We start from the raw sequence: 19,169 nt of genomic DNA, 5'->3' as shown, positions 1-19,169 counted from the left end.
ACTGTGTGTCAACTGGCTGAACCTCCTCCAACTGTCTACTGTCTCCCTAAACTCAACAATGACTTAGTGATCTATCCATTCTCTGACCAAAGACATCCTGCTGCAGGAGGTTAACATAGCAGCCAATGATGATCCCACTCACTGTGAACAACACATTTGGACCTGATTTGCTGCTCTGGTTTACACGTGAACTTCCACTGCTGCTGTCACCAACTTGAGAGGCTCTACAGAAAAACTGGACTTGTCCATAAAAATCATAAACTACATTACAAGGACAGCATTGCTCAATCAACTCTAATTACTACTGACATGTTATCTCTTCTAACTAAGGTACAGACACTCAAACATGCTGCTTTCAGTGAGAAGTCAAATGTCTGAATATGAGCTGGAAGCTGCTGAGAGTCCTCCTCCTTCCCGTGGGGTTTACTTTCTCTACTACTTTCAATATAAACACGCCCCTTTCATGCACCTGCAGAGGGCCACCAGCAGATGGAGCTGTCTTAAACAAATCCACTTGGATAGTTAGCTGTAGATGACTTTATCAGTATGATTGTAGGACTTTGAGTTATTCTTTAGATTTATTTAAACTCTTATATTGTGCACAAGTGTTGAGCGACCCATAATTTCTCTGTACTTTTCATAAGAGCAGCCAGACTTTCAGCTAGTTTTTGTTTTTTAAGAGCTCAAAGTTATTGAAGAAACAGTTATTCAGCTTCATTCCCACTGATCTCGACTACAAACTGTTTCACTTTGGTTTCTGTTTAAAGCCTCGATGTTTAAAACGTTTCCCTGTGATCACATTTGCACCGTCTGATTTCTAAGTTTGTTTCTTTTGGTCATTTAGTCCACAGAGTCCTTGGTGTTCTGAAAGGGACCTATAAATAAATGCATTATTATTAATAATAAAGTAGTTGTTGTACATGTACAGACCATAAATATGGAGTCCAGCTGTGTTTGATGCTGCTGGGCAGACTGACCACTGGGAACCTCTGAGCTCTGCTGGTCCACTCTGTGGAGGAACCATGAAGGATTAGATCAACACAGGATAAAGATCCAGGAGTTTCTGCTCAAATAACTTCATCTGAATCAAGTCTGTCAAGTTGTAAACTCTCAGATTGTGAACATATCAGTAATTTTCAGTCTGTTTTCATGGACGTCCTTTCAGTGGTGATGTCAGGGATGATTTTGAAGAAGCTCATCAAACTGAACCATCAGCAGATCACTGCTCCAAAACCAGAACATGATCCGAGTCTCCCTCCACCACCAGAACACCAGCTTTACTAATGTGGTAGATCAGTGTAGTACAGATCAATAACTGATGAGTCATTTGATCAAAATCACTGAGTGCTTCACGTCTGACCCTCTGATGCTTCTGTAGACATTTTGCATATTTAATGAATGTCTGACAGTTTTACATTCATTCTATGAACACAGTGGAAATGTTGTGTTATAGTCTCCATGTTGTTTCCAGCATCATAAATTCTTAAGTTCAGAAAATTAGATTCTTTCTTCACAGCTGAAAAACAACAACATTTATTCTCTATTGAAATCTGCATCGTCCACTCCAAAGGTCACAATCTGAAGGTAACATCTGGTTTTGTTCCCTGTGGTTAACTCTGAGCATCAGTATGGTGGGATTTATCCACTACATCCACACCACTGTGGTTCAGTGTTGTCCTGATGGAGTAACAGCAGCCAGTATGATCCAGGCTTTAGCTGCTGGGTCTCTGTGTGACCTCTCAGACTGTTTAACAGATCAGACACAAAGAGAATCAGAGCAGCTCTGTTCTTTAAAGACAAACATGAACCCACTCAGGTCACACTTTCCCCACAGATATGAGCATCACTGTCCTCAAACAGCAAATGACCAAGTCGAACATTTGGATCTTTTCTCTTTCATTGTTTTCTTTTTAATGAATCTTTGTAACAATCTGAGGATGTTTCAGGTCATATTTATCCAGGAAACACAAACATGTAAAGGAGTCATCACAGCTCTCTGACCTCGTTGCTCCAGGTTCACCACTGAAGACTGGATTTCGACGTTTGGACCCGTCACTCCTCACAGACGGACAGCTGGACCCTGCAGACTCTGCTCTGTCCTCCTCTTCCTCCATCATCATCTTCAGTCAGTCTGAGAGGTAAACCACAAACACTCAGTGAGTTCACATTAACAGGAGTCACTGAGTTACAGTCGCTGACCTCTGACCTGTCATGTGACCATGAAACCAGGTCAATATGTCTGTAGGTTCAGTCATCCAGGTCATGTGATCTAAGGAGCTTGGAGAGAAAAGAGACGTCTTTAAGTTTCTGGAAGACGTTTCATCTGAGAAGCTTCTTCAGCTCTAAAACCAAACGGTGGAGAGTCCCAGATATTTAAACCTGAGAGGGAAAGAAAGCATGTCGCTGACCCACCACTGATGTTATTTCAAGGAGGAAACTGAGAGCCTTTGCACCAGGAGCACAAACATCAGCTCCAGCAATGATCCACTGATGTGTTTTTATTCCATGTATGAATGTTGTTATTGACAGAGATGACGTTTGTGTGTCAGTGATGCAGTGACTGTTGTTGTTACCTGTACAGGCTGGTTAGACTCTATGAAACAGATCATACAGATCTCTGCATGTTAGAAGAGACTATTAAAGGTCATGAATGAGACAAAGGCAGGGAGGCGTCCTTTACAGCTAAACAGCAGAGTGAGAGAACAGCCAGCACCTCTACATTTATCACATTATACAGCACATGTATGATACTGACAGGGATGAGAAGAATTTAGTGATTCTGATCCCATCATTGATATTACTTATTGATTCTCAGTAGCTCTGCTCTGACAGTCACCACCATCACTGAGCAGCATATCAAAGACATTTGTGCACATTAACTGCATGTTGTGGCTCAAATGTTTGTGCATGTTGGAGGCATTTCCTCTTTGTTGTGATCAGTGTTGGTCATTACTCAAAACAGTCATTATTACACATATTACACAGAACACTTTGATTAAAAGTAATGGAGTACGTTACTTCATTACTCCTCATAACATTACTTTGATGTTAAAATGAACAAATGAGCATGCAACAACATAAAGCTGAGGTACAGCCCCACACACCAACACAGATCCTGATGAGGTCACGTGATGTTTCTCTGAGTGTTTATGAACACAAATCAAAGATGAAACAGCACAAAGACACTTCAAAGTGATTCTACTGTAGAAACATGAACAGGTAGAAACCTGCAGCCTGACTGCTCATCACTTTGTTACCTGTTCAAGTTCAGCAGCAGCAGCTCACTTTATCATTGTGAAAACAAAAATGTCAAAAACCATTGCTATTCTCTATAAAACAAAGCATGTCCTGAACAAAAAATCATTATACACACTTTATTGTACTCTGTTGCTTCCATATATGACTTACTGTCTGGAGATATGGGCTAATGCATATAAAACGAACACTCTTCCTATTTTCAAGTTACAAAAAAGAGCTATAAGAATTATAAACCAATCAAACTATATAGAACCAACTAACATTTTGTTTATTAATCTGAATACCCTGAAATTTTATGATTTAGTTGAATATAAAATGGCACAGATAATGTATAAAGCACAAAATAACTTGCTTTGCCCCAGTACTCAGAAGCTGTTCAAAGTCAGAGAGAGTCAATATGACTTAAGGGGAAGAGATTTCTTTAAAAAAAACAAGATAAGGACAAATATAAAGCAGAGATGTGTTTCTGTTAGAGGAGGTAACCTGTGGAATAGTTCTGACAGGGATTTAAAAAGGTGTAGTTCATTTTCCTTGTTTAAAAACATGTTTAAAAATAGAGTATTAGAAAAATATATAAATCAAGAATGAAAAGAGCAAAAAAAAAAAAAAAACAACCTCTTGATTCTTTTGCTTTGATGTAGTTACTTATCTAAGGTGGAAAGTTTTTTTTTCTTGTTTGTTTGTTTGCTTTTTGCTTTGTTTTCTTATTTTCTTCAGGCCCTGTGTACAGGAGCTGCATGCAAAAAGATATTTTGTGAAAAGGGTTGGCGTAATAAGCAAATGCTTCAGCCAATACCTTTTGATTAGCCTTGTCTCATGCTTACTTGCTTTATGGTCGATTTTTGTTCTGTTTTCACTGAGATATTTGAATGCTAATCAATAAAATCAAAATCAAATCACGGTGCTGGTCTGGGGTCAGTGTTTACTCAGCTTTAACCTCACTCTGGGTTCTAGGTTAGCTTAGCGTTAGCATGCTGTGTGCTAGCTTAGCGTCAGAGCTCTGCAGGTGTCTCCTGTGTAAATATTAATCACAGTGACAGTAAAGGAGGTAAAGGGCTGTGACGTCATCACGTACGCTGCGTCCTCTGTGGGCTCTGAGTGAACTCAAAGTACAAACTACAAGTACACAAACACGAACGTAGCTCAGAGTGGCGGACACACTCGGCCTCGTTGGTCCAGCTGTGAGTCCGTTACCGTGAACTATGGAGCGGCAGATTTGTGCTGAACTAAGCTGCACACAGCTGATGTTAGCCAGGAAACATTACACACTGACTTTAATGGAGAGACCGGAAATACAAACACACACAGTTTGTTGTGTGAAGAAATCAAACACGAGCTGAACAAACAGTAAAGTTCCTAAAGACAAACTGTTAAAGGAGGAAACAAAGCAAACTTACAGTTTCTTCACACACCAACAACAAGCTCCACTCCACACCTGGACACTAAACACGGACACACAGGTGAGCTGCTTCCTGGAAGGAGGCGGGGCTCCACCTGAAACTCAGCACAGGTGGGAGGGGCTCAGCTCTGTGTGTGCTGATGTGTTAACTTTAAAAATATGCCGTCTGACTGCTCAGACTGAGTCAGAGTAAAGTTCACATGCTGACGTGTGGAGACATGAAACCTTGTTGTAGCTGCAGGTGTGAACACACTGATCCCAGATCAGCTCTGCTGTATTTGTAACATGAACATTTCTGCTGCAAAGCTTCAAATGTTCAGCATGTTTCTCTGTTTCCAGTCTATAGATCCAGTCACACTTTCTACCTTCACCTGTGCAGTAAAGACTGAGAGCAGAGCTGAAACCAAGCGTCCAATCAGTGAGCAGCATCAACACCTGAGCTTCATTCAGACTCTGTTATTGAAGATGTTGTTGGTACAAAGTTCATCTGCTGCTCACATGAATCCATGAAAGATTTATTTCACTGAATGTTTCTTCAAAGCTCATTTCAACCTGTTGAAGTCATGAATGAAAGTGCAGACTGAGAGTGGATCACATGATGTTTGAGGTGTGTCATGTGACATGTTCAGTATTGTCACACATGTCTAGATTGTCCCTGATATCATAACTGCTCAAACACTGATGATTATATTTGAAGAATTATTCCTGATGGCAGCAAAGTTTGAATGGAGCTCTCTGTCTGTGCTGATTTGTCGCCCTCTGAAGGTCAAAGCACAAACTGCATGATGTCACTGTAACCACCACAGAGACAGGAAGTGTTTTTATGACTGAAACACTGAAATGATGCTAACGGCTGTCGTTAGGCTCACTGACAGCAGTGCTGATGTGTTCATGTCAAACACTGGCTCAGGTCAGACTCCTTCATCCTTCTCCAGCGTGAGGCCGCCCTCAGACCCACAGGAGCTCTGACCTTTGACCTCCTGACCCTAACCATTTTAGTCTTGTTGCATCTTTAAATGCAAATCCATCCAAACTGTAGCCGAGCAAAAGAAGCTGGAAGCTGTTCTATGAATGATGTTGTCGAAGGAGCTTGGAAAGAAAAGCGTGACTTCATGGTCACATTTCAAAGCTTATTGGAGCCAGAAGATGTTCAAGTAAAAGATTTATTGCTGTACTCGTCTACCAGGATAACAGGAGGTTCATAAAGCTGTGTAATACTTCAGCTTTACATCATGGAGTAGTAGTTGTGTCCCTTTGTGTTTATTAGTGTGTTCACACGTCTACTTTAACTTCACTCTGTAATGAAAGGATTCAAATCACTGATAAATACATACATGCTGACTCTGAGTCTCAGTGAAGGAGGAAAGGATGGATGAAGGCAGCCTAGTGTGGGTCATGTGTGTCCAGCAGTCATCCAGGGCCTGGATCCATCTGTAACAGGAAGACAAAGTCCAGCCTGTAATCATCCTATCAGGCACAGCGTTTCCATCCAGCATCCTGACTACGCTAACAACCCGTCAAACGTCTCCTCTGGTCCACAGAAGTCACACTTCCTGTGTCATGTTTACCTTTTTAAGTGTGCTATTCAAGCCTGTGTGACCAACTCTGACTCTCCAGATTCCATCCTGGTCTCTGCTGCAGCTTCTTCTACACGACTGTTTTCTGTATAATAATATCTGCCTTTCCCGTCTCTGTCCCAGTGTGCCTGCCACTCGTCCTTCATCTTTACCTTCATTATACTCTTCACCTCACTTTCACTGTATTTTATAGTCAAACCTGCGCGACTTCTTCTTGCTGCACCTTTTTAAACTTATCGTCCTGTTCATTGCATCAACACCGATATTCACAGGGAGCCATAAGAAATCCACTTCTATCCCTCTGTGTTTGATTCTATACAGTAAATGAAGTATATCAAAAACAATATGTTGCCTAGAGTCTGAAGACATATCACCTGTGCTCACTAGCACGCTGCTAGAGTCCCAGCAAACCACATACCTCCATATTAGTGCGTCCTCCACCCAGTTCAAGCCAGTAACATCACTACCAGCTCCCAGTATAAACTGCCACATCATCTGTAATTCTTTTACTCACCACCAAACTTATTTGTGGGAGAACAAATGCAGCAGCCGTTCTTTTATCTGACAGTGTTGACGCATCAGTAAATATCCTCACATGACCTGAGGACTTTCCCACTATATGAACCTGCTTTTAGTCGCCCCTCCTCCCTCGCCACAAGCTTCCTTTACAACATAACTTATAAAAAACAACTTTATTGACAATCAGCAATAACAATTACAGACAGTCTAGAAGAAGAATCACATGATCAAGGAGCAGAAGTTTATGGTTTTAATAGCTTTTACATTTTGGGAAAGTTTTAAAAACATTGTTTGGTTTTCTTTCTAAAGCGTTGAAAGGACGGCTTTGCATCAGAAAAGTAAGATCAGCAAATGAATCCATTAAAGTTCTTTTGCCTTGTTTGCAAAAGAAGCCAAACAACATTTGTGTTACAAAGAGAGACTTCAGAACAGATCAAAGATCACAAACATCAGGCACTGATGGAAACAGCCAAACACAGAAACAGAGGCACCAGCAGGTGAAGGAGGCCTGTTGTAGAAATGACTCTGAGTGCTCAGGTAGAAACGCATGAAGAACCAGTGCGTCTAATATTTGGAAACCAGTCTGTGTTTGAGCGTCCTGGATGAAACACAGATCATGTTGCAGAGCGAGGACGTCGTCTTTCCTCCCGAGTGTGTAACTACAGGACGTGTGCAGAAGGTTTAATCGTCCTCCTGACAGTTACTGATGAACGAGTCCTTCAGGGAGGCTCCAGGATCACTGTGGCTTTTACCAGCTGCTGCTAAACTGAGAGGTGTTGCTGCTTCATGTGTGAAGATGTTTGCATGGCTTTAACAGTGCAGACGTTCCTCATGTGCACCCATTTCATATGTTTTATTGTGATGTTTAGTAACATCTGCTTCCCTCCTTCAGGCAGACGATAAAGTGAGCTCAGCCTTAAACATGTGGAGAGAACGTTTGACCGACAGTCCTGGGACGACTGCAGAACAATGGTTTGTTTTTAATGATAAAGTTTCATAATGGAAATAAATGCTGAGCCTGTTTCATGATGTTGGCCCTGCAGCATCAGGCAGGATTAATACTGTAACAAACGTGTGTCACAGTTATAATGACTTTAAATGAAGACTTGGGTTGGATGGAGATGTCAGCTGGATTTGTGCTGACTGTCACTTTAAATGTTTTCAGTTCAGCTTCTAAATCTACTTTTGTATAATGTTTGCTGAGTTTTGCACTTCATGACGCTTTTAAGAAGAGCCAATAAATCCTGACTTTACACAAAAATAAAGGTTTAATGTGTTTAGTGTGACAGTGGAGGAGAGCGCACATAATAAGAGTCATTAACAGAATGGTGACAATTATAATCTGTCTCATTTTAGGAGCAGCTCACAGGCACAACAGACTACAGAGCAATCAAAGCACCAGTTAAACGTCCATGTGACCGGCTTACAGCCAATGAACAATCAGTCCCCACTGTCCCCACCAACATCACTGTACTGGAAAGACTGTGCTGCCATGGTCAGAGATGAACTGGTACTAAAATGTAAGGCAGCTGATGTGTGTGGCCTTAGCAGCACAAATGCATCACGGCTGCAACGCTGCAGTGTGTTTAAACATTTGAACATTTCTGTGGCTTCAAACCAGCAGCTGCTCTGTACTCAGTCGTGTTTGTGTGTCTGTCAAAGTGATTGTTGTCTTTAAAAAGCCTTTTGTGTTGAGTTTTGTGAGCAGTGCCGAGCTTCTCTGTAGTCTAAGCTGAGTCGATATATTTGATTCCATGTTTGGTGTGATTTTCAAAGTCAGCAGCAGCAAACGCTGAACAAGCAAAGTTTGGGCCCATCAGAGACAGCAGTGGACCTGCTGACCTGTAGGTGTTGGAGGTGTTTGTGTGCAGCTGTGGGTCAGTCAGCTTTATTTCACTTATCCATGACAGAGCGCTGTTAGCTGTGAGTTAGCATCCACTGAGCTGTTTCATCTACTCTGTCACTGCCAGCAAGCAGAGCCCAGGGTTGGCTTCATAAGCTGGACGTGGCCTTGCTCAAGGGCACTTTAGCAGCACGTTCCCAGCAGTAACAGAGGGATTCAAACTGGTGACCCTGGAGTAGGAATCACCCAGAAAAGTCACCTTATGCCAGAAGTTTTAGTGAGACGGGAACAACATTACAGCTCTGATGTCATTGACCTGTGCAGTGAGGACATATTGAACTGTGAGGACACAGCTTATAGGTTCAACACTGACCCTGGGTCAGCATGTGCAGGTGACATGGTGTTGGTGTCACCACTACAGACAGCTCAGGTTCAACTGGTTCTTCTTTGATTTGCTTCTATAGCACAAAGGTTGACACCAGTCTGGTCCAGTTAGCATCTGAATCCATAAACGTGTGAGCTCGTCCCACCAGAGGACGTCAGCATCATGGGGATAATGTCTACAGCAGGAAAACACAGGGACAGTTGGGTTTGCTGCACATCTGGAACACACAGTTAGCTCAGATATGTTCATGTCGCTAACACCAATACAGTGACTGAGTGCTCTATAGCAGCTAATGCTAACAACTGTAACACTGCTGTTTGTCATGGTTTTCAGACCAAATGATAACAAAACGTTGGGAAAAGTGAAATATTGGAACATGAAATCATAAATTATTACATTTAAACAACAATAATACAGCTAAATTTCCCCTGTTGGCTCATAAGCTGCTCACCTGGATGCTACATCAGTGCAGTCCTCTCTGAACATTAGATAATCAACACACACACACTTATTGTTGAGAGGCTGACTTCACTAAACTCACAGAAACTCTTAAGAAGCTCCTCAAATGATGACTTTGGAGTTTTGTGTTACTGTCAGTGTATAAAAGCTAGAAAAGGAAGAAAAGCAGGAGAAATGATCAAAGTGCTGCTGTGTGCAGGAAGAACTACAACATGTTAGTGAGAAACACAAACAGGGTGTGAAACACACTCCAGAGGAAACGCTGTGTGCAGGCTGTCTGTGACTTCCTGTATCTCTGCCACAGACTGGGACAGACACCAGTGAAACCAGTCACTGTGGTCATGTGCTTGTAGCCAGCAGCCTGTGATGTGAGGCTGCTTGAGTCAGTCGTCTGCTTCCACCATGTAAACCTTGGTGTCTCCTACATGCACAGATGTTTCCTGCAGACTGTGCTGCTCCAGCTGTCACACAGATGTTGAATCAGCAACATCTGCTGTCACGTCCTCCCTGGTCCCACAGATAACAGGCTGCATACAAGAGGCTCACCTCTGCTACCTGCTGCTCCACTCCCCATCGCTGTTTTGGCCACGCCTCCCGTTGGTCAGCAGGTAAAGGTGAAGCCTGGGACATGGAAGCCTTTACAGCAGAGCTTCATGGGCCTGTCCAGCAGCAGGCTGAGGAGAGAAAGGTGACAGAGTTCGCTGTTACAAACAGTTTCTCAGCTTTGATCTAAAAGAGCTTCTTTCCTGTTAAAGCAGCTGAGAGTGAGCACATGTTCTCCCCCTGAGGTTCTCATGACAGAGGAAGAACTCACAGCTGAGGAGGACCAGGATCTCCATCCACTCACAGTCCCTGCAAACAAAACCACCATTTGAACTTTAACATTTGTTGTCAGTTCTTGTGTCACTCAGCACATCTCAGCTGTTCCTCTGAGTTTCTGTTGCTTCTGAAAGTCTTCCTGTGATTGGCTGTTCACAGACACATGACTACATGAATCAGCTCCACATGTTCTCAGCAGCAACATCTGGGCAGCTGTGACAGGTTAAAGACAACATGTTTCTAAGTGCAATTAGAAGAAGAAGCCAGTAAAGACGCGTCTGTGATGCAAAGCAACAGAAGAGCAACGTGAGCCACAGTAAGTGATGGAGGATGAACTGGTCCTGTCTCTGTTGGTGGGCTCGTATACTGGCAGGAAGGAAGCTTCTCTGGGATTTCTCCCTCAGCACCAGTGAAGCCTCTGTTTCTGTCACTATTGTCTCTTTGAACTGTGATTATTTTGTGCTTTCACAGCATTTTCCTGTTTCATGGTGTTTTAGAAGCAGCAGTGTGTGTGAGCTCTCAGGGCCACCGTCCATCCTGTATACTTGTTGTTTGTAGTGTCACCAGTGCAGTGATGACCACAGGGTGGCGCTGTGCTGCATCACAGGCAGCCTGAGCTGGGCCTGTTCCATATAACATATATATCAGATGATGATATGAAACATCGTTTGTTTCATGGTGTAAAATATGTTACATGGTTGTGATGCTCACTGTAGTGTCTGTATTAAAGTTCTCTCTTTCTCTTATATTTAATATAACCACACTACGGACGCTCGTTAGCAACAACGCCGGTAAAACCATCGCGTGGCTCCGCCGTCCGCTTCTTTATTTTCCACATAAACCTTTCACAATAAAGCTCAAGATCCTATTGAGACTTTTCAAAATAAAACGAATCACACGAAAGAGCATGCAGAGAGTTTAGGGATGAAAAGCCAAAAAGAGCCGTCAGGGGCTAAAACATGAATGTTACAACAGGCTTTTCCCCGCAGCACGCCGTGTGATAAATACTCACAAATACTCACAAACGTGTCGTTTCATGCGTCGGTCAAACACTCGACGCCCAGCTGGAAACACTTCAGGGAAGTTCATCTGCCCGAGATTCAGAAAATCGCCATAAACGCTCCATATTCACCTTTACATGGAATATAAAGGGAAAAGAAGAAACACAGTGCTGTGTCAGCGTTAGACATATAGATATATCCTTGCTTTTAATACATTTGAAGGTGGGTGGGAGAGGTGCTTCTCCGCGTAGTCTACGGTCTCTTTGGGATCGGTAAAGCTTTTCCTCACATCACCATGGGTCACTAACAGCTTTGCAGGGTATAGCAGTCTGTACCTGACGCCGGTCATCCCACGTAGTCTTCCTCTCATATTTGCAAATGCGGCTCTGCGTTTCCAACAGAGGGAGGGAAATCTGGGAGGATGTTTATTTTAAAAACCCTTATACATCAGGTTCTTGTTCTCTGCAGCTTTCAGCAGAATTTCCTCACCAATGTGGTAGTAGTGCAATCTCAAGATGATGGGCCGAGGAAGATGACTTTGTTTGGGACGCTGGCGATTCACTCTATGTGCTCGATCGATGAGTGGCTTCTCCTCGAGAGATAGCGCCTCCGCCAACAGGTGTGAACCAACTCAGTCATCTTGGGTCCCTCTGTGCCTTCTGGTATTCCTGCAGTTCTTAAATGATTCCTCCTGGAGTGCCTCAAGAGCTCCACATCTCTCATCTAACTTCTTTACCTCCGCAGACAAACGCTCCACAGTGGCCTGGAGAGTGGCGATGGTGTCAGAGTGGTTCGAGGCACAGTCCTGCAGTTCAGTCAAAGTGTTATCATGCCTGGCCACGTCGCTTTTTATGTCCGAAATTGAGGGCTGGATGCTCTGGTTCAAGGATGATATCTCGCCTCCTATGGTGGTAGAAATCTCTAATATGCAAGTGTCCAGTGCTAGTTAGTTAGTTCTAGTGGTTAGTGGGGCTTTATTTGATGATTCTAGTGTGTGTTACATTGTTGTCATATTGTTGAGTCGCAGAGCTGTACAGTGTTACAGTTTCTGTAGAGTCTGGTATAAGGAACTCAGATCCCTCTGTGAATAATGTTCACTGAAACTGATCTGTAGTTAATGAACTAGTCAGGATTTACACTAGAGAATGTTTCTGCCATTACATGGCCTGTATTTGTAGAGCGCTTTACTCGTCCCTAAGGACCCCAAAGTGCTTTTTTGCCCAAGGACACAACGACCGAGACTGTCCGAGCCGGGGCTCGAACCGGCAACCTTCCGATTACAAGACGAGCTGCCAACTCTTGAGCCACGATCGGCCCACATATTGTTGTCTTTTGTTGCAGACACCAAGTGTTGAGATCCTGTCTCAACCTCCTACATTCTTCCAGCAGGTTACACATTATTTTTTGTATTTGGAATCAAATATATGTGTCAGTTGGGCCTAGTGCAGGGGTCAGCAACCTTTAACACCCAAAGAGCCTTTTGGACCCGGTTTCCACGCAAAGGGTCAGGGTTCGGGAAAACACTGGGAGCCGCAAATACTTTGTGACATCTAAAATGAAGATAACACTGTGTATATTGTTTTTACCTTTATGCTTTGTGTGAACAACTACAGTGTGTTGCTTATGAAATCCATGAAGTGCTACAGAGAAAATTACATTTGATTTATGTAATGAACACATTTTGAGCTCTTAAAGAAATATAACAAAGGAAAGCTGAACTACAAGGATCCATGTAGCAAACACAAACTGTTATATCGCCTTTGGGCTTTTGGAGCCTTGACCTGACTTTTAAAAAATAATTGGAAAAAAGCTCTATGCTGCTACAAAATGAAAAATAGATATTTGCAAAATTCTGCCCAAGTATGTATTTTACCTGGTTACTGCGTGTGGTGGGCGTGGTCTGCAGCGCCGCTGCAGGGGAGGCGGACGCACCTGAGCGGCACCCGCAATCACGCCTTAACGTCTGTGCTCTCTCTGCTGTTGTTGGTGTGTGTCGGGCTGTGCGCTGCAAAGCTACAGCCGGCTGTGTGCGCACAGCAACCGTGTGTGTAAAGTGGTCAATAAAGAGATGCTGAAAAGCGCGTTCATGCAAACATCGTCGGGTCTGCCGTGATATGTTTACAACAGGACTTCTGCTCCTGAACCTCTGCGCACAGCGTCTGCAGGTCGGGGCTGTACGAAGTCACTTTATCTCTACAGGACTGTAAGCTGTCGTCTGTGAGGCGTGAGCGTGTTTGTTTGAACACAGTTCACGGTGGAGAACAGCTGCTGACATAATGTGGATCCAAGATCCATAACTGGCCTACCTGGGGCTGAAAGTCTCCATAAATGCAGGCGTTTCGGCGGCTACACCGGCTTCCACGAGTGTGACGCTTATTTTGAGAAAATAATAGAATATAAATGTATTTTTATATTTCAATATCACAATAATCTTCCAATGTAGAACTACAAGTTAAAAAAGAAGTAACATAAATCAAATCCACTTCAGCTAAATACTTCTCATTTATTTCCATCTTACATGCTGTGACTGCAGCCATTCCCACATCTCTGTGAATGGGACTCATGGACATGGATCAGTGGTTGTTGATCAATGGTCCTGAGAATCTGCATAATTAAGATGAAGGAACGGAGCTCCCAGCCCATCGTTCCTGCAGCTGCTTTCAGTCTTTATGCAAATGTCCTGTTTGTAAGACTGAAACCTGCAGCTGAGACTGAAGACGTCACCTGATGATGACGACACGTTTCTCCCACAAAACGCTGCGTCCAGATGAACAGAAGCAACAGACTCACTTTCCTGGATGATTGAGATGCATCAAGACTTCATTGTGTGTTACTTCTCATTCAGCACAGACACATTATTCCTGTTAGGTCATGTCAGCTGTCACTCAGTACAAGCACAACTGTGAACAACACAAACTTCTCTTCAATGTGTCACAGAAACACTAAGTGTGAGAGCCTGTATGACACACAGGACAGACTGTAAGCTCTGCTGGCTGCACAGCACTTTGTAGCAGTTTTCCAACATGTCCTCCACCCGTGATGTCAGTGGTGGGACCCCAGTCACAGCACTCAGCACCACCTCCTTTAAATGGATTTTATAGCAGTTCCTCCCGTTACTCGGTGCAACGCTTCTTAAATGTGTTTTTGCAGGATAAAACACAGCAGGTGGTGTAGAGAGGACGTCAGCTGACGGAGCAGAGGGAGGCAGACTGTGGATAAATGACAGAGTGAGAGGAGAGCAACCATGACAGAAGCACAGGTGTGGCAGATAGAAGTGGCTTTATAGACACTTATTGTCAGTCCTCGTGCATGCTGTGGAAATAAGTGTCTGTGTCATGAGGTGACATGTGAGCTTATCTTTGGTCAATAAAGCTGAACGACCAGTTTTCACTTTGCTTGTTACGCTTGTTTAGTGACGTCTGGGTTTCTGTGGAGCCCGAATTTTGATGAGTTCTGGTGAAATCATCTGAGATCATCTGAGCATCGGTGAAGAGTCAGCAGAGAAAGTGTGGGACAGAAGTTTGCTTTGGACACATGGACTGAAATCAAAAAGTAACAAACAGGATTTCCAATGGACAGTATGGAGAAGTGAAAGTACACAAAGGCTGTGCTGGAACACGTGTGTTACACTTTTTGACAGCTGAGAACAAAACACAATATTTTGCATCATCTCTGCAGTGTCTCTTCTTTCCTCTGCTGTTGTGCTTTTAGCTCCAAACTGTTTCAAATGGTTTGTCAGCAAGCTGACCTCTGACCTCTGCAGTACTAACTCCTGACCCGTACAAAGAGCGGGCGTTTCTGACCTTTGACCTGCAGCTGTATGTCTCTCAGTCTCAGTTCTTCTCTCCGTCACTGATGGAGCAGGTGTAGTTGCTGCTGACAGTCAGTCGTTTGTTTTCTCAGAGTGAGGCTGAAGTCTGAACTGTTCAGAGCATCAGGTCTCATCAACGTGCGCTGCTGTAACGCCGCTTTGTCCTCTGAGATCACCAGGTATGAAACCTGAGTGCTGACAGAGCAGCATGTTCCCCCTCATTCACCTCCACCACCACAGCCAAGGCATGCTGGGAAACTGAGGACACACAGACGGAGAACTGAAGTGTCTGCTGTGTGTTCATCTCAGAGTCCTCACAGGTGACACATTAGCTCCAGAACACCAAGCCAGGTGTTTGAAGCCTGACAGGGATTCTTCCCATCCAGAGGGAGGATTTAGCTGCACAACAATGAACATTAGTGTGTAGTTTAGAAACACAGACTGTGCCTGCACTGCATCTAGTGAAGAAAAGTGTTACTGCGAGAGAACCAGGCTCCTTTAAAGCAGCTGATATTAAGGTTGAAAAATCAACAATAAGCTGATGTAATCAACGTTTCACAAAATGGTCAGCAGCTAAAATCTGGAGCCGTTCTTTGGTGGTAATTAACAGTTTGTTCTTGTTAGCTAATTATGTCATTAAAGGTAGCAGCAGAAGCCTTGTGTTGAAAGCCCATTCACTCACACATTCACACAGTATGTGTGTGTCTGTGTTACACTGTGGACATCCCTTCTGTTGGAGCGCCATCTTGTGGCAGGTTTAAGAAATGTTCTTCTTGTAAATCCAAACTGATGCACCTCCATAGCAGACTGTGGAGGCTTTCAGTGACATGAAGACTTGATTTATACTGTCATATTCTCCTGTTACACAAAGCACAGCACGCTGAACATGGATGAACTGAAACTCCCAGCATCTGACTGAGGAAAAGCACAAATCATTCTCACACTGACTCCTGCTTGATTTTAGATTTGCTTTCAAATCCTCACACTTTCATATGAAGCACTAAATGGGCTCCAGACTGTTTATCTCAGCTTCCTGTCAAACACACTGCTGCTCACACCGAGGCTCAGTTTACTCCTCCAGCCTGGCTTAACCTGCTGTCTGTTAAAAACAGTCCCACACTCCTCTGTTTAATCCTTCTGATCAGACTCTTTGATTTTGTATTGTTTTTACCTGAACTTGTGTTTTTGACATGGTTCTGTCTGTGAAATAAAGCTCACACACACACTGCTACAGTCCTTCATACACTTAGAAACGAAGCTGCTCCTTTCCTCAGTGCTGACACATAAAGAAGAGTTGCTTTTATATCCAACACGTCTCTGTTCCAGAAAACAGCTTCAGCAGCCTCTGAGTCTGAACTTGGAGTTGGTTATAAGCCACAGGCCTGTGTGCACAGCAATGAGGAAATATAATGCAGTAAGTGAAACATGGATGTGTGGAACAGATTATCCCAAAGGTTGATTCTGTTCATCTGGACGTTCTCAGTGAAACATTTGGTCTCTCGGTCAGGTGACTCCTTTAGTCTCAGCTGACTGCAGCTTTCCAAACCTTTGTCACTGGATCACTCACTTCATCTCCAACGTGTCCCTGACACAGACAGCTGGAGCCGTTACAGCAAAATCATTGATCATCGTCTTTAGAACATTAGCTGGTGTTGGTGGGCAGGCTAGCAGTGCTAATTGTTAGCACTAGTTCTGCTGCTCTCCCTTTGTCTCTGTTATTGTTGGTCTTTAGTGAACAATAGAAAGTGTCTTCATGAGACTGTTGCCTAATGTTCAAATGTAGATAACACCACCTGCACCAACCTGTTACACAGCACAACCCTCTGGTGTAGCTTTGGCTGGAGCACATATTGGCAGCTCCAGTGACATCACCACTCCATGGTGACATCATCTCTACAGACTGTGGCTGTTACATATCCTCACCTGGTAATAATAAGACTGTCCTCAGCTGCACACAGCTCCAAGATGAACAAACTGAAGTAAATACAAATTAGAGTTACGATAGATTGAAATCTTGTAATCAGAGCTAATTCTTAGTGAAACTCTCACAACATCATATCCTGATCCTGGGTTACTGTCTCGGTCTCAGATCACAACATCAGCACAGGCTTGGCTTGGGTGAGGTATTGAGTGGTTCTTGTCCATGACAGCTGCAGGTACAGTGCCATCAGCCATGCTGCACCACATGTCTGCCCAGGAACATTAGTGTGGCTGAGTCTCATGTAAACATTGTGCTAAAGTGGTGGGAAAGTGGCTGCAAGCTGGCTGCACTGTGTCCAATACTCTCAGTATGATATCCACAAACCTCTGAGTGTCACAGAGTGGGCCTGTGCTCAGCTCACTGTGCCCCATTCAATTCTACTTGCATAGTTTTACAAGTAAAATTAAAAGTTGCTCAATGATAAGTTATTGTAGTAACAACTAAGTCCATGGTCATTATTTGTTAATAGTAGCTTAAAGCTTCTGCACCAATCATGGAGCACCAGGTTTAGAGCATGTGGATCTACAAAAGTAAGTCCCAGTAAGATGGGCTGAGCCTTACATACTAGAAGAAACATGTCATTCCCAGCAGATGAAGCGCCCTTTAAAGCAGGATCTCACTTTAAACCTAAAGAACTTGCTATGAGCATGCAGTGCATTCATGGTTATTATTCATACGATTGTGGGGAGCTAATAAAGTGCAACTATCACATTACATTTTATTATTAAATTGTTGTTAACAATCCCTTCACTTCTGCTTATCTAATTCATGGTTGCAGGATGGCTGACAGCTTCCATTAGGCAGGAGGTAATGTCCATTCTGGCCACAGTGCAACCCACAATGTGTAACTGACACTATTATATTGCATTATGTCACATTGTTACATCTTTTTAATAAATGATGACAGTCAGCTGAATTTGCTGCCCCCTTGGTGGAGGACATCAGGATCAGCAGCTGCTGCTCCATCACAAACACCACAGAAGAAGAACAACACTGGATCAGATTATCTGGACGTGTTTGACAGGGACAGTGTTCATGTTCATGGACATCAGGACAAAAACAGACGATGGAAACCTGCCAGATTTGAGCTAAACTGCTCGTTTCCATGTGTAGTCCCTGGGAGGTCACATGACCAACAAAGACACACAAGCTGTGTCCCAAAACGTCGGCTGCATCCTCCGGAGGCCGCATTTGAAGGCCGATGACGTCACAGCCAGGCGACGAAGGCTGTCCCGATTCCTCGACTCCTTCAAATGCGTCCTTCATTCCCCCGAGTTTGAAGGATGGGTCGGGTGTGTCCTTCGTGGCCCACCATATCCCAGAATTCATAGCGCGGCCCAGCCAAATTTCAGCTGCCAACAATGGCGGCCGCTACTAAGTTTTAAAATTTAACGAGGGAGTACTACTTACTTACAATGAATTCCTTACACTATATAATTTTCCCGTCAGTGTTGGGGAATTCTCAATGGTGCTTGGTGCCATACCCTCAGGGACTTTAATGTTATATAAAAACACTGACAGCTCAATATCTGCCTCAGTCACTCTCCCTGATCCAGCTGAGTCAGCAGTGGGAAAAATCTGCTTTTCACAGGAACTTGGTAACAGCAATAAGAGAATACGTAGTTTATTCCAAGAAGATATCATGTCTCTCCCATATATAGAATATCTTACTGGAACCGACATGTTCCAGATATCACCTGGAAGACAGTCTGGATGATCCCATAAATATCTAATTGTGAACAAGGTGAAGGAAATCTCATATAAAATTCTTCATAAATGTGACCCAGCCAGTCACTATATGGTAACATTTAAAAGAGACATAAATACTAATTGAACTTTCTGTGGGGATCATCCAGAAACTGTGGCACATCTCTTTTGGTTCCTCTACACAGAGATTCTGGAAGAATTTAGCAGTTTTGTTATTGTCCATATTTTAAGGGAGTTTTCTTTACGATGGGAAAATGTTTTATTCTGTTTCTTTAAGTTCCCCAGGAAGAATGATAAATGTTTTTTTTATAAAATATTTGTTAATACTTTTAGCTATTTTATATCCATAAATGTAAGTTTATTAATAAAACACCATATTTCTGCCTTTTTATAAGGATATGAATTGTACA

At 43.3% G+C, this 19,169-nt stretch overlaps 1 protein-coding gene across 2 annotated transcripts in view; it reads right to left on the bottom strand.

Moving 5' to 3' along the window:
- Nucleotides 1–4,749, bottom strand: part of LOC309702227 (protein NLRC3-like) — a 50,669-nt gene extending 45,920 nt beyond the window's left edge. Inside the window, exon 1 of one of the 2 annotated variants that reach the window (XM_082526757.1) lies at nucleotides 4,656–4,749. The gene's annotated coding sequence lies outside the window, so the exon portion shown is untranslated. The remainder of the gene's footprint in view (nucleotides 1–4,655) is intronic. The other variant, XM_082526756.1, reaches the window with a different exon arrangement.
- Between the last annotated feature and the right edge of the window lie 14,420 nt (nucleotides 4,750–19,169).

The sequence above is a fragment of the Aulonocara stuartgranti genome (assembly GCF_965226115.1).
Source record: "Aulonocara stuartgranti genome assembly, chromosome: 3".
Classification (NCBI taxonomy): Eukaryota; Metazoa; Chordata; class Actinopteri; order Cichliformes; family Cichlidae; genus Aulonocara; species Aulonocara stuartgranti.
Note: the sequence above shows the minus strand (reverse complement) of the source record. Positions and strands in the feature narration are given on the sequence as shown.